A 22452-nucleotide genomic window follows, 5' to 3' on the forward strand; every position below is an offset into this window, starting at 1 on the left:
ATTTATTTCTCTTAATAGCACCAAATGAAGAGACAATACATTAAATGCCTTCTGATGTGATATGAAAGAATTCAGGATCACCCATGAAATATTCTTACAAAAAAAGTAAAACCAAATCTGATCAAGCCTCTGGGTCTAATTATCAGTTTATTGAAAAACCAGGGACTAGATTAACGATATACATGACTAATCAGTAAATCCAGAAAGCGGGAAATTGTACATGACAAATGACCTGGTTTCTTTAATAAATAAATAGCAAACAAAAAAAGTGGAGATTCTATAAATTAAATGAGACTTAAGAGATATATGGACCTACGACACATGTGTCTCTTGTTATATCTTCATTTGAAAAACAAAGAATATCAAATAAAAATTATAAGACAACTGGAGAAATTTAAACCATGATTAAATATTTGGTGATATTGAAGAATAATTGTTGTTTCTATTTTAGGCATTATAATGGTAATGTGTCTGTATTTTTTAAAATTTTCTTTTAAAAATACATTTTGAAGTATCTACAGGTGAAATAAAAGGATGCTTAAGATTTGCTTTAAAATAATCCAGATTGGGGATGAAGGGTTAAAGTAGGTGGGGCTGTAAGTGAAACAAGTTACACAATGTGCTGATAATTGTAGAAACTGAGTGATGTATTCATGGGTTTATTTTACTAGTCTCTCTACTTTGGTATATGTTTGAAAATTTCCAAAATAAAAAGGTACCACCTTCTCCTGATTCCTAATGTAGTTTTTGGATTCTTTGTTCTTTTCAAACTGTTACTGTTTTATGGTGGATGTCTGTAATTAAATTGTGGGCTGAGGCTTCTTACAATTGAATCAAACAAGATATGCAGAGTGGGTGGTAGGTAGGAGGCCACGGGTATATTAAACCTAAAAATCTGGCTTTTAAGGAATAATCTATTATTAATACTATATAATTACATGTGTCCTCACTTTTGTTTGACTTCCAATGAAGCGGCATTTCTTCATTTTGCTGCCACTGGATAATAGTGTGCGATGAATGTCAAACATAATTAAAACATAGCAGAGCACAAGGAGAGACATTGTCAGCAGCTCCTGAATACAGTGCTGTTTTTCATCCGGTAAAAAACTGTGCCACAGGCAGCTGAACAGATGCTGCATTTAACTCAAAGGAGTTTATAGACAAGGGAAGCAATTTCACAAAACAATGTAACCCCGTTCATCTCATCTCCTGCCCTTTATTACCTGGACTGTTCTTAGAGTCTCTTACCTGTTTTCCTTGCCTCCAGGCTTTCCCTCTCTAATCCTTAGTTTCCTAAAACTTGTCGGCTCAGATCCTGCTCTGGCTGCTCAGGACCCCACAGTCTGCTCAAGTTGATCTTGCCCCTGATCCTGGCGTTCAAAGCCTTCTGCCATCTGGCTCCAACCTTTGTTTCTGGCCCTGGCTCTGGCCACTCTCTCCGGCATTCTGTGCCCCAGGCAAGGTAATTCCTTATTGTTCCCTTAACACAACAAAACTCCTCATTTAAAATTGCCACCTAGTTACAGCCAAGTTCCACCCTTTACTCCCCTCCACCCCCCACCTCACCACTCCACCAGTGCAGTTAACCTGAAAGGTCATTAAATTTTTTAAAAATATTTAAAAAAAACTCCCAATCCTTTGATTGTCACTCCCTACCTCAATGTCCGCCATTGGCCTTTCAAAGTCATATACATATGCATTCAACTGTCTTCTCCAGATTCCAAAGCCATTTGTCAGTTTCCTCCCACTTACATCACTTTCCTACATCCTTTCACTCCCCCAGGTTCCTTCTTCCTAGTCAGGCTCACATTTTTTTTTGTTTTTTTGTAAAGCTATTTTATTTATTTATTTATTTATTTATGGCTGTGTTGGGTCTTCGTTTCTGTGCGAGGGCTTTCTCTAGTTGCGGCAAGGGGGGGCCACTCTTCATCGCGGTGCGCGGGCCTCTCACTATGGCGGTCTCTCTTGTTGCGGAGCACAGGCTCCAGATGCGCAGGCTCAGCAACTGTGGCTCACGGGCCTAGTCGCTCCGCGGCATGTGGGATCTTCCCAGACCAGGGCTCAAACCCGTGTCCCCTGCATTGGCAGGCAGATTCTCAACCACTGCGCCACCAGGGAAGCCCCAGGCTCACGTTTTTTACCCGGTACCCACCAGGTCCCTACATTCTTCACCCTTTGTGATAAAATTACTTGTTAAATGTGTATCTCCCCAACTAAACTAACAATTCTGTATGGCAGCAACCACATTTGTCTTTTTCACATTGTAATCCCAAGGCCTGCAGCAAAGAGAGAAAACAAATATTTTCAGTGAATGAATAAATGCAGCAAGTCTCTTTGTTTTATTCCCTATTAATCAACCAATAATAACTTTGTTTTCTCCTTATATTAGTGCATCCTCCACTCTACGTCAAGAATCATCTTTTCTTTCCTTTCCTTTTAGAAAACATTTCCTAAATCCAAAGTTCCCTTACACCAATTTTTTTCAGCATATGCATAAACTCCAACAGTCCTAAAATATCCCAATAGAGTATCTGCTTGTCCTTACATACCCATATCAAGGCTCCAAAACAGGAAAATTGAAGAATAAACAAATGTTTGGGGAAAAGTTCAGCCTAATCATAGAAAATGATGAATGTATAAAATCAGTCTTGGTGCACTGCAGCCATGGGCCAAATCCAGCCTACAGACTGTCTTTGAAAATGATGTTTTATTGGAACCCAGCCACACTCATTCATTCACGTACTGTTTATGACCCTTTTGTGTTACAAGGACAGAGTTGAGTAGCTGTGACAGAGACTGTGTGGCCCACACAGCCTAAACTATTTACTATCTGCCCTTTACAGAAAAAGTTTGAGGATGCCTGGTATAAAAGATTGGTTTTTTTAGGGGATGATGTAGGAAGGATTTGAGTTCTGACCGATTGAGAGGAAAGGCCTCTCCAGGTAACACAGTTTGAGCTACACAATGGACTTTTGGCAATGTGCAGGGAACCTCCCAATAAGAAGGTGTAGTGTCACAAGGTCAAGATAAAAGCCTGAAGGAAAACCGTCTATTACTAGAGAAACAGCAGTACCAACGGGGATGCTCTGTTGGTGGTTTGTGTGAACTCGCGAAGCAAGTATCCAAAGGAAATGGTTCCAAATCCACATCACAGTTGGGTGTGTGCTCCTGAATTAATTATCTGAGAGTTTGTTTTTGGTGTTAAACAAGTGGCTTTTGGGTGATATGAAGGTTGGTGCTCAGAGCCACGGTTGGAGTAGAGTATGAGACCCAGGACGCAAGGAGCAGACAGATGGGTGCCCTTGGCAATGAGTTCACCAAAAACCGTGGGCCTCCATCACCCCACACATGAGATGGGGGACAATCACGTATAAATGCTTAAATAAGAAAATGTGTATAAAAGTATCTTGCATAATCAAATAAATGTATCCTTGGCTAGGCTGAATGGGACACTGCAATCTACCACCAAGGATTTTGTCATCATCATGGATATTGGCAGAATAAGCTCTCCATAAATAATAGTGATTTTTCTGAAGTAAAAGTACATATAAATGGTTATATGGGGACCTTTGATGACCTGGAATTACTATCAGATTCTCCCCTGATCCCAAAATCACATAAGAAAATCCTGGCCCTGTGGGATTAGACAAGCAGGTAGCATTACCTGCTCCACAGTCTTTCCTACTCTTCCTGTAAGACCATTTCTGATCTGGTGTGTTTGACAATGACTTGCCCAGAAGACAAAGAAATTGTGCTTACATGGCATTTTTCTTTGCCTTTCTAGAGGGAGTGCGCTTTTATTTGTTCATTCAGGGCCTCCCATGTGCTAGATGTTCTTCTCAGACTTGAAAGCACAGTAGTGAACCTTAGTACTTCTTAAGGGAATACTTGCTGCTGTAATGAATAAACTCCAAATCTCAGTGGGTTAAGCCAACAAATATGTATTTCTGGCCTCTGTAAGGTCCACTATGCAGAAAGAGGGAGAGGACACTCTGCTCCACAGAGTGATTCAGGGACCGGGATGCTGGAGGCTCTGCTGTCTTCTGTCCATGGCTTCCAAAAGGTCCTGAGTTAGCAGATGAGGGCTAAGAGAGCATGGAGGATGGGTCAAGTTTGGAAGGGATACACCTCAATTCCATGCACCTTCCATTGGCCAGAACTCAGTCGTGAGGTCCCACATAGATGCAGGACATGCTAAGCAATGGTTGTCAATGGCTAGAAACCCCTTCCTTGCAACAATTCTATGTTGTTAAAGGGGAGCATAAACTTTCGCCAGCTGACTGTGCTGCCACCCTTTCCTATAAAAGTGAGACACCATTAACAATTACATGTAAATGTTTGAGCAGGATTCCAGTTCTGAAATCCTAAGAGGGGAATTGCTAAGAGGGGAATAGAAGTTCACATTTTTCACCACAAAAGGGCTCACTGGGAAATTTTAGTAAGCTGTATCAGACTCTCTGAATGAAACCCATAGGGTGCTTTCACACCCAAAGTAGTAAAAGATAGATACACACAAAACAAAAATTAATGCAGAGGTTTTTTCTTTTTCAGTGTAACTTTATTTTACCACTTTTATTAGATCATTCCATTGTTTTCTCAAATGTTTTTCTTCTCGAATTTGCTACTATAATCTCAGAGGCTGCATCAATCAATCAATCAATCAATCAATCTTTGCTGGAAATTTACTTGATGAGCATCTGTCATGGTATTTAATTATAGTTAACAGCAACCATAAAAAAATGCATTAATTACATTTGCAGTTCTGAACTGTTCATCATGAAATTATGTGTCTCATGTTGTATTATGAAGTTTTTGCCAGGGAAAAAATCCAGAAATTTCCAACTATCACAGAACTCTGGGTCCTAATTAAGCAATCAGAGTCAACAAAGTGTGTATTAGTGTAAGATCACATACCTGGGGGGCATTAAAAAGCTGAAGTCTGTTCTCTGAAAGTCAATTACAATTTGTAGTGTCACAGTATCACTGTAAAATGTCCTATACTGTAACTGAAAGTATCTCCAGAGTTAAGAAGAGAAAGTTTCAATCCTTCTGTGGGTCACTCAGTCTGAAAGGCATTTACCTTTAGGTCCATACATAACTCTACTCAGTAAGAGTTTTTACCTAATTAACATATAAGTGAAACGGAGCAGGACTCTGTGGTCCTTGACCCCCCCATGTCCACAGCCTGCCTTTTGTCTGTGGAAAAACTTTAGTCGAACAATAAGTTTAATCAGAGAAGTGAGAAAATGCAGACACAAAGGAAAAGAGTCAAACGAGACCAAATAATAATAGTTTAGTCATTAAGCAAAGTCAAGGACCTTTAGTCCCTCCTCAAGTGCTAGAGATAATATTCTGAGACATATCCTGTGAACTGTCTATATTATAGATACTGAAATCCCCACCAGGTGGAAGAAGTTAACTACATGATAGCCAGACTGTAGCCATGACATAAGCTGCCACAATTCTGAGAATTGGCCTCAAAGAAATGGGAACAAACTGATACTGGAACTGAAGACTAATTGTACTTAAAACAATCAAGAAGATGCTGATCAGACCTCCACACGACCAGTTTCAAGATGACTGTCAGAGCCGAGTGTGCTGTTTCTGCATGTAGCCCCCTCTCTCCATCTATAAAAGCTCTTGCCCACTGATGGGGTGTAGGGGGGAGTCGGCCTTTGGACAAGAGTCCACCATCCCCCACCCCTCCAGGTTTCTGATCTCTGAAATAAAGCAAATTTTCCTTTCAACCAACCTTGCTTCTTTACTTGTTTTTGAGAAGGAAGCAGCTGGACCCACTTTAGGTAAGTTTTTGGCTCCCAGCATGAGGCTGCCCTCTCGCGATATCTGGCTCCCGGGATTTTCTCAAGCGGAGTAGCCTTCATGACACGGCACCGGGTTGGCTGCAAGGAGCTCGCTGCTTGTGGCTTGCTGGCACCGAGAGGGGATGTGGGGGGACATTCCTAGCAGCTGCCGAAACCAGTTGTTTCAGGGTTCCTCCCTGTTTCTCCTCTGCTCCTCACTGGCTGCCAAATTATGCTTTGCCTTGGTGGAACGGAAAGATACCTCTGGATGAGCTGACGAGCTCCAAGACCAAGTTAAGTCCATCGGTGCGCGCCCAGCAAACTTCTCTTTTGAGCACAAAATGCTATTTGGGCATTTTGCCAATTGGTTCTGATGTGTGTCTGACATTGAGGACTGTTTGTGTTGGAGAGTGTTTGTTTGGCACTCCGTATGGGTCATCCTTCTTGGAGGATTTGTGACAGTTCTGTCTTCTTGTGTGTGAAAGTATATTCCATTTGTGAGATTGGTATCTTTGTTGTCTTTTGTAAAATGGGAAATTCAGGTTCAATTCATTAGAAAAATTTTAGCTATGAGATTATGACTAAAGAGAAAGAAAGATAACTTTTTTTAACAATGTATGGCAACAGCATTCTTCAGACTCCAGAGAAAACTGGTTAAGGTAAAACTCATTTGAAACTCCCAAACTGGTTCTTTTTGCATATGCAGTTAGAGAAAGCTAGCTTGATAAAATACTGTTTTCAGAATTCTGACCCTGAGAGAACAAAAATACGCCTAGGAGAAAGCTTGAAGTTAACTCTTATCATGTCCTTGAAATACAAACACAGCCCACTTTGCCTGAGACTTCAGCCTTGTGTTAATTAGTAGAACTTCAAAAGATAGGTTTACTAAACACACATCTTATACTACATTAAAGAGAAATTATACTATGAGAAAAATGTAAGTTTTTAGAAGTTATGGAATATGTTCTTAAGTTTGTCAATCTGTAAATGCTGGTATAACAGTTCAATTACTTGTTTCTTGGTTTTGTTAAGAATTTTAAGGGTTAAAAATTGTAATATGTAAAAATGATAAGGGAAGCATTTCAGTATGTAAAGCAAGTAAGATATGCATTGTTGGCGAGAGAAGGTACAAAGAGTGGAGATATTTTTCTTGAGGAAGAAAAGGAAAATAATTTTGTCCTAGAGCTGGTTATTTATGTATGGGGAAAATAGGGACACAATATGGATCCAGAAAGTGATAAAAGGTTTATGAAAAAGGAACTTGGAGAAGACAATTTTGTATGTTGTCAGGATTGATTAAGATTAGATTGAATTTAATTAGATAAATGAATTTTGTTATTAATAGTAAGCTGGTACGAGACTGGAATCTGGTTTTCTTTCTCCATGTTAAGAGAACAAAATTTTCCTGGAATATTGAGCTGCTTTTGATAACAGATGGTAAGTTTCTTTCTCTAGCTAACTTTGAGTATTCCAAAGGGGCCTCTAGGCATCTCAGAAAAAATATTAAAGTAACTAGAGTTATTTGGTATGTTAAATTATATTGAAAACATTGGATAACTTTCAGATCATACTGCTGAACTGGGTAAGAAATTTAAAGAGTTCTAATGGAAAGCTATTGTTTTGCTTCAAACCATATTTTTGACCCCAGTGTTAAGGATGGAAAAAATTGTCTAGTGAAGTTAACACAGAGTATAGCTACTTATGATGTGTATCATTGCTGGCTTTAAGTTTAATACTCAAAGCACATGTACAATGCTTGTGTGACAATTGGGTATAAATGATGTATAGCCTATAAAATGTTTCCCCATCAACATACCTTTCTGTACTTGTTTGTTATGTCTAATTAGTTGTCCCCCAATGTGGATGACTAGACAAATATATAAACAAAAAGTTGGCCTAGCACCGAGGGACATGAATGGACCCAGAGCAGGTAACTGAGCCACTCTGGCAATGTTGGAAAAAAATATATTGATTTTTTAGTGCTTTCTATGGAAAGATTTACAATTAAAACTGAAAAATGATGGAAGAAATTTTCACATATTGAGGTATGGGGAAGTCATTCTGGCTTATACATGATTTAATCTGAACTTTAGGCTAACCAAAACAGCCTGTTTGTGGCCTATTAAACATACACTGTACATATGCTTTAACCATTAAGGAAAAAAAGAACACATTTAGAGAATAATACAAAGTTGCATTTTGATTATTATCCTCACTGTAATACTTATACTAATTTTCAAATGTTTGTCCAGGTACTATGACAAAGTAATCAAAAAGAGAGATAATGTTTTCATAATACAAAATATTGATGCTATAATGTTTTCCTAATAAAAAATATTGATGCTAAGCTTGGAACTTGAGATTACTTCCAATTCTCTGTCCATTCCCCAAATTAGGCAGGACTACACCCCACTTTAGCAGGAAGTAGCCAAGAGCAGTTGTCGCCCAATCCCTCAAAGAGTTGGGGAAAATTGGAACAGAAATGTAAACTAAAACCAAATTCCTCTGCCAAGTCTATGATTAACCTCTCTATCCAAAACTTTATTCCCTATTTTGTTCTGTACCTGTCCCTCCTCAAGACTGAAGAGTATCAAAGAAAAGGGGAGATTGAAATGGAGCAGGACCCTATGGTCCTCCCCCACCACTCCATGTTCTCAGCCTCCCTTTTTGTCTGTGGAAAAACTTTGGCCAAAGAATAAGTTTAATCAAGAAGTGAGAAAATGCAGAAGCAAAGAAAAACAGTCCAACAAGACTAAATAATAATAGTTTAGTCAATATGCATAGTCAAGGAACTTTAGTTCCTCCTCAAGGGCTGTAGATAATATTCTGAGCCATATCCTGTGAGCTGTCTTATAGATAATGAAACCCTCACCAGGTGGAAGAAGTTAACAATATGATGACCAAACTGTAGCCATGACATAAGCTGCCACAATTCTGAGAATTGGTCTCAAAGAAATCGGAACAAACTGACGCAGGAACTAAAGACTAATTGTACTTAAAACAAGATGATGCTGATCAGACCATGGCATGACCAGTTTCAAGATGACTGTCAGAGCTGAGTGTGCTGTTTCTGCATGTAGCCCCCTCCCTCCGTCTATAAAAGCTCTTGCCCACTGATTGTAAGTGGGGGGGGAGTAGGCCTTTGGACAGGAGTCCGCCCTACTCCCCCAACACCCCTCAACCTGGGTTGCCGGCCTCCATAATAAAGGAAACTTTCCTTTCCACAAACCTTGCCTCTTTGTTGGCTTTTGAGCAGTGAGCAGCCAGACCCAACTTTTGGTAACAGGATTACAGGATCATATGGTAACTCTATTTTTAGTTTTTTTGAGGAACCTACATACTGTTTTCCATAGTGGCTGCACCAATTTACATTCCCACCATGGAATGTAAATGTAGGAGTGTTCTCTTTTCTCCACACTCTCTCCAATATTTATTCTTTGTAGACTCTTTGATGATGGCCATCTGACCTGTGTGAGGTGATACCTCATTTTGGTTTGGATTTTCATTTCTCTAATAATTAACAATGTTAAGTATCTTTTCATGTGCCTGTTGGCCATTTGTATGTCTTCTTTAGAGAATTGTCTATTTAGGTCTTCTGCCCATTGTTTTGATTGAGTTGTTTGTTTTTTTAATATTGAGTTGTATGAACTGTTTGTGTATTTTGGATATTAACCCCTTGTTGGTTGCATCATTTGCAAATATTTTCTCCCATTCTGTAAGTTGTCTTTTCATTTTGTTGATGGTTTCCTTTGCTGTGCAAAAGCTTTTAAGTTTGATTAGGTCCCATTTGTTTAATTTTGGTTTTTTCTTTTGCCTTGGGAGACTGACCTAAGAAAATATTGCTACAATTTATTGTAGAAAATAAAATAGCAGAAAATATTTTGCTTTATGTTCTCTTCTAGGAATTTTATGGTATCACGTCTTATATTTGGGTCTTTAAACCTAAATTTACCTAGCATCATAACTTTACCAATCTTGACTGATACACCCAGAATCTAAGCTCCCACCAACCTCAAGGTCAGAGAAAGAAGACAGTTTCCCTTTCACCAGGAAAAGTCTAAATCTTGCCTCCCAAATGATTGAAAGAGGGGAATTCCATTGTTCATTTCTCCCAGGGAAAATTGTATCTACAAAACTCACATCAAAAGTCAATAACTGATTATCAGTACATTTCCCAAAATATGGGTCATTCCATATTTTTATTAATAACAGCTTTATTGAGATAGAGTTGGATGTAATTCACATACCATAATGTTCACTCTTTTAACATATATAATTTAGTGGTTTTTAGTATATTCACAGAGTTGTGCAACTATTGTCACTAATTTTAGAACATTTTTACTCTCCCCCAAAGAAATCCTGTTCCCATTAGCAGTTATTCCCCATTTCTGTCCTCTGCCCTCAGCATCTGGTTACAACTAATCTACTTTCTAGTTGTCTCTATGGACTTGCCTATTCTGGACATTTCATATGAATGAGATTCCACTCTATGTGGTCTTTTGTAACTGGCCTCTTTAACATAATGTCTTTGGGTTCATCCATGTTGTAGCAGGTATCAGTACTTCCTTTTTGTGGATGAATAATATTCTACTGTATAGATGTACCATATTTTGTTTATTTATTCATTAAACAAAATGGATAATGGACATTTAGGTTTTTTCTACTCTTCAGCTATCAAGAATGATGCTGCTGTGAATGTCTGTGTACAGGTTTTTGTATAGACATATGTTTTCAATTCTGGGTCATTCAATCTTGGAATTACATGTGGACCACAGAGAGCCTTGTCCTTTTTCAAAATCTTTCTTCCACTCTGAGATGGTGAAGTTACACATCTGTAGTAGTTTCCTGTAACTGCTGTAGCAAATGACCACACTTTGGGCTTAAAACAACACAAATTTATCATCTTAAAGTTCTCAGGTCAGAAGTTCTAATTGGATCCTTGGGCTGAACTCTAGGTGTTGGCAGGTTCCTTTTCTGGCTTCTACAAGCTGCCTGCAGTCCTTGCTCTTGGTCCTCTTCTGTTTGCAAAGCCAGCAGTCTTTCTCACACTACATCATGGTGACTCTGTCTCTTCTGCCTCCTTCCTCATTTAGAAGACTCCTGTGGTTATGCTGGGCCCACCTGGATAATTTAGGATAATCTTATTTTAAAGTCAGCTAATTAGCAACCTTAATTCCTCCTTACCGTGTAACATTCCCAGATTCTGGCACAGACACTTTGGGGGGGCATTATTCTTCCTGCCACAATACCTCTTTAGCTGGCTTAGAGTCTCTGCTCCTAATCCTTTGAAACAACTGTTTGAATACACATACACACACACACTAAGGAAAAGCAATAAACTACAGACACAAGACAATACCTGAAAAAAAAAATCTATATGGTGGGAATGCAAAATGTTCAGCCACCTTGGAAGATAATGTAGCAATTTCTTACAAAACTAAGCATAGTCTTACCATATGCTTCAGTAATCATGCTCCTTGATATTTACTCAAATGAGTTGAAAACTTATGACCCAACACAAACTTGTAACTTTATGCACAACTGCCAAAACTTGGAAGTAACAGGCATCCTTCAGTAGGTGCATGAGTAAACAAACTACGGAACATGCAGACGATGGAGTAGTGTTCAGTGATAAAAAAAAAGTGTTATTAAGAAAAAACTTAAAAGATATAGAGGAAATTTAAATGCATATTGCTGAGTGAAAGAAGCTAATCTGAAAAAGCTACTTAGTGTATGATACCAACTATATGACATTCTGGAAAAGGCAAAAATATGGAGATGGTAAAAAGATCAGTGGTTCCCAAGAGTTTGGAGGAAAAGACTGAGGGATGAATAGGGCACATGGGATATTGAGGGTAGTGAAACTCCTCTCTATGACACTGTGATGGTAGAAACATGTTTACACATTTGTCAAAACCCTTAGAATGTACAACAAGAAGAGTGAACCTAATGTAAACTGTGGACTTTAGTTAATAATGTACCAAAGTTTGCTCATCAATTGTAACACATGTGCCACACTAATGTGAGATATTAATAATAGGGGAAACTGTGTGTGGAGGGGTGAGGGGTTGTATGAGAACTCTGTACTTTCTTCTCAATTTTTATATGAATGTAAAACTGCTCTAAAAAATAAATTGTATTAATTATTTAAAAATTCAAACTACAGAGATGTACTCTGACCACTATAAAAGTAAGGTTTCACATTATTTCTCAGAAAAGTGTAGGTCCTTAGATCTACCCTTCTCAAATGTCTGGATTTCAGAAATCTTTCTCTCATGTGTACAATTAAAAGCCTATCAGTGTGGTTTACCCCAAGCAAAAGGTCAGTTGGATTCAAAAATAAATTGTAGCCCCTAGCTGATAAAAGACAAAACTTCTAAACAACAGTTTTTACAGAATCAGCTCACTAAAGTTTCAGACACTCATAAGGCCCATCTCAGTCACCATCACCTTGTTGCACCTGTAACACAGTTAAGAAATCCAAGAATGGGTCTCTAAGCTCAGTAGCTATTTATATTAGCTGAAATTCAGAGGAATTTCATCTCAGATGGCAGCCACTGTACATTTAATCTCAAAGTAAGCTATTTTTGCACTTTTAAAGTCATCCTCAGACCCCCCCGGGGTTTACTCCTTTAGAAAAGGAAAAAGTCTCCCCCAGTGAGTACTGAAATAGACATCTGAGCGCTGCCACCATCTCCTGTCTTCTGTGAGGATTTCTAGCAAGTCAAACTCACTCATTGTTAACAGTTCTCTTCAAAAATTATGAAAATGCAAGTCAATCACTAAGAGAGTGAGTTTATTTAAATCTTAGGCAAGGGTTTCCCTGATGGCGCAGTGGTTGGGAATCTGCCTGCCAATGCAGGGGACACGGGTTCGATCCCTGGTCTGGGAAGATCCCACGTGCCACGGAGCACCTAAGCCCGTGCTCCGAAACTACTGAGCCTGCACTCTAGAGCCCTTGTGCCACAACTACTGAGCCTGCACGCCACAACTACTGAAGCCTGTGCGCCACAACTACTGAAGCCTGCACACCTGGAGCCTGTGCTCCGCAGCGGGAGGCCTGCGCACCTCGGCAGAGAGTGGCCCCCACTTGCTGCAACTGGGGAGGGCCCACGCACAGCAATGAAGACCTAACAGAGCCAAAAATAAATAAATTAAATAAATAAATTAAAAAAAAATCTTAGGCAAGAGTCTGGGCTGAGATTCTTAGAGGAGGTCAAAAAATTACAATTAACTTTTAATGCAAAACTGCTCAATTTGGTTATTCTTTTGTATTGAGCACACCACAATTAGGAATCTCTATAACTTTCTTTCAAGAACTGTGAAGTGTCTGGGATTTTATCCCACTTATATGCTAAGAAGCTTGTCACAATTTCATGGGTGCTGGTGGAAAGCTGAAGACTCCTGGGTCAGAGATGGAGGCTTTGTTACACGACACAGCGGGCAGCAGGGAGTGAGCACATGTATGTGTGCCAGTTATCCTTGTCCCTAAGTTCCACAGAGCAACACAGGAGGACCTGGATGGTGCAGGAGGCTGCGTTGCAGGAGATCAGCCTTAATTCATCTTAGGAAACTCACAACTTTTACAATGGCCGCTAAACAGATCAGCCCTTTCCTCTGAGGAAAACTAGCTACAAGGCTGCAAGCACATCTACTCTTGCTCTGGAGGGAGGCATTATCTCTGTCTTTCAAGGATTTTCACTATAGAAACATCTTCGAAAGAATATTCTGGGAGAAAGTCTTATAAGGCATGCAGAAACATGTGACCCAAGGAGAACCATCTCCTCATCTTTCCTTGAAGTTCCTGATATATGCTGTACTCCCTATAATAAGATAATCTGACTGATCTGACAAATCCACACCACTTTTTAATTTATTTTTATTTTATTTTGAAATTTTATATTGGAGTATAGTTGATTTACAGTGTTGTGTTAGTTTCAGGTGCATACCCTCTTCTAATATGTGTTTTGAGTGTTCCTTCCTATCAGAGACAGTGATTTGTCCAGAAGGGTTTAGATTCTCACCTATTGCCCCTTGAAATTGAAGCCTGGTTGGTGATGTGGTTGGTGGTCAGAGAGGAATCCAAGCTAATGGCCACATGTGGGCACTGAACCAACAACTGCAATCAGCTGAGCTAGAAACCATCTATTAGATTCAGCCAGACACTGGGAGCAACCGTGCCTGCCACCTAACCCTAACCCTAACCCATACCCAATCAATCATCAATCCTGTTGACACACTTGGACCAGACTGCCCTCTCCAGCGCTCTCCTGCATGGTCCACATCCTCTCTTTGCCCAGCTAGACCTGCTGTATTGTCTCCTCACTGGCTCCTTTCCCTCCCGATTGCCTCCTCTCTCCCCAGTCTTATCCAACTCCACTCCGCCACTCACATAGCTGCCAGAATAAACTTCTAAAACGCAACTCTCAGCATGACACTTCTGTTCTGAAAAATCTACAGTACCTCACAGACTGCAGGATAAATGTCAGCTTCTTAGCATGGAACATGGATCTTCCTGTAATTTGGCTTCTGATTAAAACTTTATGCACAACACTCATTTTATCCTGTCTTCTGCCTCTAGCACTTTCACCAGCAAAATAGTGATAAAAATAGTATCAGCCACCTAGGTTGCTATGAGAATTATAGGTGTTAATACATGTTAATTGATCAAGACAATGGCTCATAATAGTTGCTCAAGGGGAGTCATGAGAAGAGTAATTCACTAGCTACATCAAACTATCAATTTCTCCAATAAGCTAGATGAGCCATGATCAACTCCCTGAAGGCTTCTTGGTTACTCTGTTATCTTGGACACTACTTTTTCTCATTACAGAGCCTATAATAAAATATTGTCTTAAAAAAAATGCTTACAGTCCACTCTCCCCACTGCAGAGTAAAATCCAAAAGGCAGCTTTATGTTTTACCCATATTTGGATTCCTAAGGCCATCCCATTGTCTGTCACATAAAAAGCACTTAATAAATATTTGATGAACAGTGGTATGCTGTTTCTGTATTTATGGATACAAATGGAATATTACCAGCAGATATTTCCATGTTCTTTTCAAGTCTTTAGGTTTTGTAGCTGTAGCCTTTACTTACAGGTCTTCTGGAGTTCTTTGTTCTATTTTTTTTTTCAGTTTTAATACTTTTTTATTGAAGTATAGTTGATTTACAATGTTGTGTTAATATCTGCTGTACAGCAAAGTGATTCAGTTATATTATATATATGCATATATATGTATATATATATATATACATTCTTTTTTAAAAATATTCTTTTCCATTATGGTTTATCATAGGCTATTGAATATAGCTCCCTGTGCTATACAGTAGGACCTTGCTGTTTATCCATCCGATATATAAAAGCTTACATCTGCTAACCCCAACACCTCACTCCATCCCTCTGCCAACCCCCTCTCCCTTGGAAACCACCAGTCTGTTCTCTATGTCTGTGATTCAGTTTCTGTTTCATAGATATGTTCATTCATGTCATATTTTAGATTCCACATATAAGTGGTATTATATGGTACTTGTCTTTCTCTTTCTTACTTAACTTCATTTAGTATGAAAATCTTTAGTTGCATCCATGTTGCTGCAGATGGCATTATTTCCTTCTTTTTTTTTTGGTATCCAATGCGTGTTCATTTATTTTACACTTACAAAAGAAATCGCCCCATCCCCCCCAAAAGTCTCTTTTTACAAACATTTAAAAATTAAAACTAAATGAAGATAGACAAGTTAATTTCAGTACAATTATTTTTCAATGTAGCTGTCATAATTAGAGTTTAAATTTCCTACAAGTGACCAATGTCCAAGTGACTTACAGGGAAATCCTGATTATTGGCCAAAAGGAAAATTCCATATTACAAGTTAGCAAATTCTAGTACAAAAATAGTCCATGTGTTGGAATAGGCTTTCTTTTTACATAGATCTCAGGTCAGTCTACTGACTGCATAATACGCTAACGTCTCACGGTTCTCTCTTTCACAAATGGCTCATTCGTCATAGCTGGAGCAGCACGGCGCCTATAGTAGCAGGGCTAGTGTCCACCTGGGGACCGTGCTGGAGACGGCAGGCCTGGGCTGCCTCACTGGTCCCGGGGCAGCTGGGCAGAGCCCCAGCTCCGCACCGGGGTCCTGGAGGGAGGAGCGAGTTGCAGGCAGAGCCGCTCCCCCTGAGGGAGAAACAGGCCCAGGACACAGGGGAAGTGTGCCCAGGGGCTGGGCCCGTACTTGTGCAGGACAGCCCACCTCCTGCCAGTGTCTCCTCATCCTGTAGCCCAGCGAGATGAGAGGCCGACCTGCGTGTCCTCAGCGGCGAGAGTGTGGCCCTGCCCTTGCTGCGGCTGGGCAGGCTACTTGTCCCTCAAGATGTCGAGCTGTTCCTGATACTCGGTGAAGAGGCGCTGGAAGCGGAGGTTCTGCCCGATGACTGGCAGCAGCTCCTTCAGCAGGTCCCTCTTCCGCAGACCCACTACTGTTGACTCCCATTGGCTTCCAGTGGAGGAGTGAACGGGCCCCAGTAAGTCCTTGCATATTTCTCGGAGTCGGTATTCAAACCCTTCATTCACGAGGTATCGCACGTAGAGGAGGAGCCAGTGGCGGTACTCGTGGCTGGAGCGCAGGGTGAGCGCTGCGGCGACCTGGCTCTCCAGGTAGGCCAGGGTGGTCTCCTGCTGCACCATGTGAGGCACGGAGAAGAGCCGGGCTGCCTGCCTCCCCGAGGTGGAGGCGCGGCCCTGGACTATGGCTAAGGGTCCCGAGCACAGCATGGCGTCCTGGGGTGGCAGGCTGCTCCTGAAGTCTGCACACTGGGCCAGGGAGTCCTGCTTGTCAGAAACCAGGTTCCACGCAGACAGTGATGGGTTGAAGCAGTAGGCCTTCCCGTCCGACAGGTTCATCACGGGGATTCCATGCTGCGTCAGCAAGATCTGTGACACCTTCATGTCACTTCCTGCCAAGATGGAGTGTAGAGACTCTTCCTTCACCACCACTATCTGCCTGTGCACATCCCAGACAGACAGCGTGGCTGTGACGGTGAGGGCCATGACGTAGGAGCCGGTACAGTGCAGGGTGGAGATCGGGGATGGCAGCAGGATGGGAGGGAGGAGGCGGCGACCACAGGTGGAGAACACGGACAGCATCCGCTTTTCACAGGCGACACACACCACGTCACAGCTGCCGGCAGCGGTGAGGATCTGGCTGGTGAGCACCGTCTCCCACTCCTTCCCTTCCCGGCTGCACTTCAGGCGGCTCAGCTTTATGCCCCCCACGGCTGTCACCTCGTTCTCCACCTCTATGTACATGGAGGGGTCAGAGCTCACCTGCAGGGTGAAGGCTCTCTGGGGGCCCGGCATGGGCAGCTTCAGCGCAGCTGCTGGGACGGACAAACACACGGCGTCCTTCTCTGCAGTCAGGGCAGCTGGGGACTGCACAGACAGGGACATGCGCATGAGCCGCGAGTCCTTCCGAGGCCGCCGTTTCTTCTTCTTCTCCACCGTTTCCACCTCGAGCTCCGGCTTCCGCTTGGAGAGCGAGGAGGGCTTAGCCACAGGGACCTTCTCGTCGCTGTCACTGCTGCTCTCCAGGACATCCCGGGGCCGCAGCTCCTTCACAAGGCTCTGCTCTTTCACCCTTTCCATAGCCGTCGGGGTCAAACCGGCCAAGGCAGAAGCCCCCGGTGTGGCTTTGGAGCGCTCCGTGAATCGGGAGTCGAACGCTGTCATAGGTTCGATCTTGGACGGGGTTGTCAGGATGGAGGGGGACGGTGCAGCGGGAGCAGAGGCCGCATTCACGCTGTCCTTACTGACAGAATCGCCCACAGGCCTGGTGCCGGTCGCCGCCACAGGCTCTGTGGAAGGCTTCGAGGTGCCGAAGGGGACGGGGGTGCTGGAGTCCAGCGGCAGCAGCTGCGGGCTGCTGTGAGAGGTGAGCATGGTGCCCGCCAGGGAACCCGAGAGCGGGATGCTGTTGGAGAAGGCCGTGGAGAAGTCCCCAGTGTCCAGCTGTGCTATGCAGAGAGGCGTGATTCTCCTCCGACCATCTGCTGTCCGAGTCTCAGCTTGTTTCTTTAAAAGATTCTTCCTGATGTCCTCCAGACTCTCCCCGTTGACGACGCCAGTGACCGAGGTAGCGGAGCCTGTCTCTCTGGCCGCAGAGCCCTTCTGGTCCAGCTGCTGCTGCTGCTGCTGCCTCCGCTGGTACTTGAGAATCTCGGGGTTCTCGATGACGGCGGTGGAGAGCTGGGTCTCGGTCATGATGGCCAAACTCTTGCCGTAGGTGGACTGATGGATGCGGCTCTTCTCCTCCTCGCTCAGGGGGTCTCCGAGCTCGTCCTGGGAGAAATCCAGGAACGCCACAGAGCCGTCCATGGAGCACACCAGGATGCCCAGCCCATTCAGAGTCCAGGAAATGTCCATGATGGATTTGTCAAACAGCTCATGGATGAGAACCAAAGGCCGTTTTAGACACGTGAGCCAGACAGAGAGCGAGCGGTCCTTGCTGCCGACAGCACAGCAGCAGTACGGGCAACTGGGTTTCGCAGAGCTCCCGTTCTTCTGCTTCTTCTTGAAGATTTTTGGGTTGAATTTCACGACAGTCACAGCTTTCCGGTGCCCGACAAAGTCCATGTTGGTCTTCCAGCCCTCCCGTTCGATGATCTGGGCAGTGGGGCCGGAGTTGTTCATGGCGTGGGCGGACACGAGGTAGTGCCCGTCAGGGGACCAGCTGAGCCGCAACACGTGGGTCGTCCCTCCACACTCATCAAAAGGCTTGGTGATGCTGGTCTCTAACTGCCAGTCCAGCGTCCTCCACACCTTCAGGCTGCGGTCGTCGGCTTGAGAGGCAATGCATTTACCAACAGGGTCCCAAGTCAGGCCCTTCACCAGGCCAGAATGGCCTCTCAGAGTAGCTAGGATTTCTGGGAACTTCGCTGTGTTCCAGATGACCACGGTGTTGTCCACGCTGCACGAGGCCAGCCAGGCGTCATGGGGGGACCACGCTACGTCCATCACATCGCCTGAGTGACTCCGCAGGATGGAGACACATCGCCACTGCTCCACGTTGGCAAGCTTGCCACTGGAGCCGAACACGGTGCCGGGGCCGATGTATGTAGCCCGCTTCCACACTATTATCAGTTTATCATCTCCCCCAGAAGCTAAATACATCCCAGTGTTTGAGCACCGCACGCAGTTCACACATGCTAAGTGATTGTCCATCTGGCAAAGCATCTTGGGGACATTTTCATCCTTCTCGTCATCCTCCTGGAGGACTGGAGACATATTCCAGGTTACAACCTTCCCAGAATCCTGTCCTTGTCCTCCAGTTGCGAACTTGGTCCCGTCAGGGTGAATATCAACTGAAAAAATTGGCTTGCCATTGTGGTTGACTCAGGTCGGCTTCAGGAGCTTCATTGTTCGGCCGCCGCTGCCGCCGCCGCCGCCGCCGCCGCCGCCGCCGCCGCCGGGCTGAGGCGAGAGCCGCGTCCCTCAGCGCGCCCGGGGCCGTGGAGCTGCCGCCGCCCGCCCGCGCCGCCCACCCTCCAACCGCCGCCCGCCCCGCGCCCTCAGCGCCGCCGCGCCATCGTCGACCCGCGCCCCCCGCCGCCGCCGCAGCCGCCACAGCCGCATCCCCCGCGCCGCTCCTCCTCCGGCGGCTCCCAGGCAACGCCCTATTTCCTTCTTTTTTATGGCTGAGTGGTATTCCATTGTATAGATAGATGTCCCACATCTTCTTTATCTGTTGATGGACATTTAGTTTGTTTCCATGTCTTGGCTATTGTGATAGTGCTGCTATGAACATAGGGATGTATGTATCGTTTTGAATTATGGTTTTGTCTGGATATATGCCTAGGAGTGGGATTGCTGGATCATATAATAATTCAATTTTTCATTTTCTCCTTAAGTCCTTTGCTCAGAAACCTAATAGTTTCTGATTGTCACATCTTGTCTTCCCCTCTCCCCCACACCCCCGCTGTGGCTAGAATTATTATATGTGAATAATTCAGGAGTCATATTCATACTATTTCTTGTTGATAAATCTATTAGGCAGGCTTTTGGGTACTGATTTTTTAGTTAGTCCAGAAACTCAGTGTAGAAATATCTCACCTTATAAGATCCATTTACTTAGAATTTAAGTGAAAGGAAGGTGTCATTTCTTTGCTGCTGTATTTTGTCTCACTACCCCTTCTTGTTAGTTTTCATTTTTGTCTGTAGTTTTCTATGTAGATTCTAGAAAATAAAACAGGAAACACATTCAAGGAATCCCCTATGTACTCAATTATCTTTAAGAATACATGATTCTGATCACTTTGTTAAGGTGATATTCACCAGCTTTCTCCACTGTAAAGCTGCTATTTATCCTTTTGTAATTAATCAGTATTTATATGGAGATGCTTCGAGACGATGTAAATATTCTGTTCCTCATCAAGCTTTTATTCACTAACTTAGTCTCTGTTGATAATTGTTGCCTGGGTCAGTTATTACTATCGTGAGCTCCAAAAGTGATGATTTGCAAACTCACATCATGTGTCCCTTATGTAATGCATTAGGAATGACAAAATATCACATATGTGGTGTTCCTACCCAAAATGTATAACTTGAATCTGATCATGAAAGAAATCAGACAAGCCAAAATTGAGTATATTATGCAAAAGAAATGGCATGTAATCTTAAAAATGTCCATGTTGTGGAAGAAAAAGAAAGGCCGAGGAACTATTACAGATCAAAGGAGCCCTAAGAGACATAAGATTTAAATGCAATGTGGTATTTAAATGGATTGGGTACTGAACCAGAACAATTCACCATAAAGGGCATTATTGGGACAACTGGTGAAACTGGGGTGTTGACTGTGGATTAGACAATCATATTGTATCACTGTTAAATTTCACAAATATGGTAACTGCACTGTGGTTATGTGAGGAGAATAGCATTGTTTAATAAATATATAATTGGTGCTAAGGAGTAATAGGGGATGATGTAGGTAACTTACTCTCATGGTTCAGAAAAAATAGTACACATATATATTCAATTACAGCAAGAATGATAAGAGTAGTGTGGCAAAGTGTTAACAATGGGTGAATCTAGATAAAGGGCTCATGAGAACTCTTTGTACTACTCTTGCAATTTTTCTTTTAAGTTTGAAATTATTTAAAAAAATTCAACTCTTGTTCTGCATAAAAAAAATATGAGTCTATGATCTTGGACATTTATTGTTGTTTTTGAATATGAAAAATCTTTTTTAAATACTATATTAGAAGTCTGTTCTCCTTTTGGTTTATACTTCTTACCTGCAAGAAACTTCTCTGTATATGTATTCTCCAATTGTAGAGAAACCCCTATTTACAAAAACAAGATAGGTGAGACTGTATAGTAAGCAAAGGACACTAGAAGTACTGACACAATCAAGCCTTTGGGAGCCTGGAATATCAATCATTGCAATTAATGATTCAAAAGCATCTCTGTAAATCCAGCTCTCTTTACTTCCCCTTAGCAGCTTGTGGCCACTGGTCTCTTGCCTAAAGATTATGCTATTGCTATTCTCAGGACTTAGCTTTTTTCTACCGCTGATTTCCTCTACTATATCTGTTTCTCCTTGTGTATCTTGCCTTCAAAATTTTTCAGAGGAAGGTTTGGTTGGGTTACTTAGTCAGCATCTAATATTGAGCAATGCCATTGGGTGGAGTCCAGTGCATCTCAAAGGCAGCTGGACTCCCCATGTCAAGCTTAGGATCCCAGTTTGATGTACATCAGAATCAACCCAACTATAAATTCATAGCAGAGATGGTATTCCATGTTATAGCATGAATTCGAGTTATGGCCAGTGGATCATAGAACGCAAAGAAAAGAAACCTATGAGACTAGAACAACTCGTGTCACTTTCTTCAAAGGGGTCATTCCTTTCCCCACTCACTCAGACCTGTCAGGGGAAATGAAGGTTGGCTAGTGCCTATCTGAGTAAATCTACCTATCCCCTATGGAAACCAAATGTACTTTATCTGTGCTACAGCACAGGTATAAGAAAGCATGGTCATTTGTGCCATGAAACTCATGGAGTTTGAAATCAAAGAGACCGGCTCCAATTCCTACCCCCATCGCTTATTGGCTTCATGGTTTTGGAAAATTAACTTGTCTGAATCTTGTATTCCTCACTGGTCAAACAAAGATGACAATAATAGCCCCTTGGAGGAGATTAAACAAGATGATATGTACAAACCATTTAGCATAGGGTTTGGCACATAATAGGAGGTCAGTAAATGACAATGGTTGTTATTGTTACTATAAAATCTGCTTTAAAGCTACTGCCTATGTGCAGCTAAGGGCAGTGTATAAAGCTTTTTTCACCATATTAATCTGTAGGTGTGAGGATCTGCCCTGTATTTTCGGTTCCTCTGCTTTCTGACACCGTTTTAAAAAGAATATTTAAAATTTTTTGAAATTGTTTAAGACTCACAAGAATTTGTACAATTAGTTCCCATGTATCCTTCACCCTGCTTCATCCAAAGATAATATCTTATCAACATTGTATTTGTCTAAACCAGGAAATTGACATTGGTACCAACTATGAACTCAACTATAGAACTTATTTGAATTCACTGGTTGATTTTTTTCCTCCTTTCTTCCAATTCTCTTTTACCGCAATCTCTTTCTTTCTC

General features: G+C 42.3%; 1 pseudogene; it reads right to left on the reverse strand.

Moving 5' to 3' along the window:
* Window positions 1-16066: 16066 nt before the first annotated feature.
* LOC137773286 (protein HIRA pseudogene) lies at window positions 16067-19235 on the reverse strand (annotated as a pseudogene).
* Window positions 19236-22452: the final 3217 nt, after the last annotated feature.

Source organism: Eschrichtius robustus, chromosome 12 (assembly GCF_028021215.1).
Source record: "Eschrichtius robustus isolate mEscRob2 chromosome 12, mEscRob2.pri, whole genome shotgun sequence".
Lineage (NCBI taxonomy): Eukaryota > Metazoa > Chordata > Mammalia > Artiodactyla > Eschrichtiidae > Eschrichtius > Eschrichtius robustus.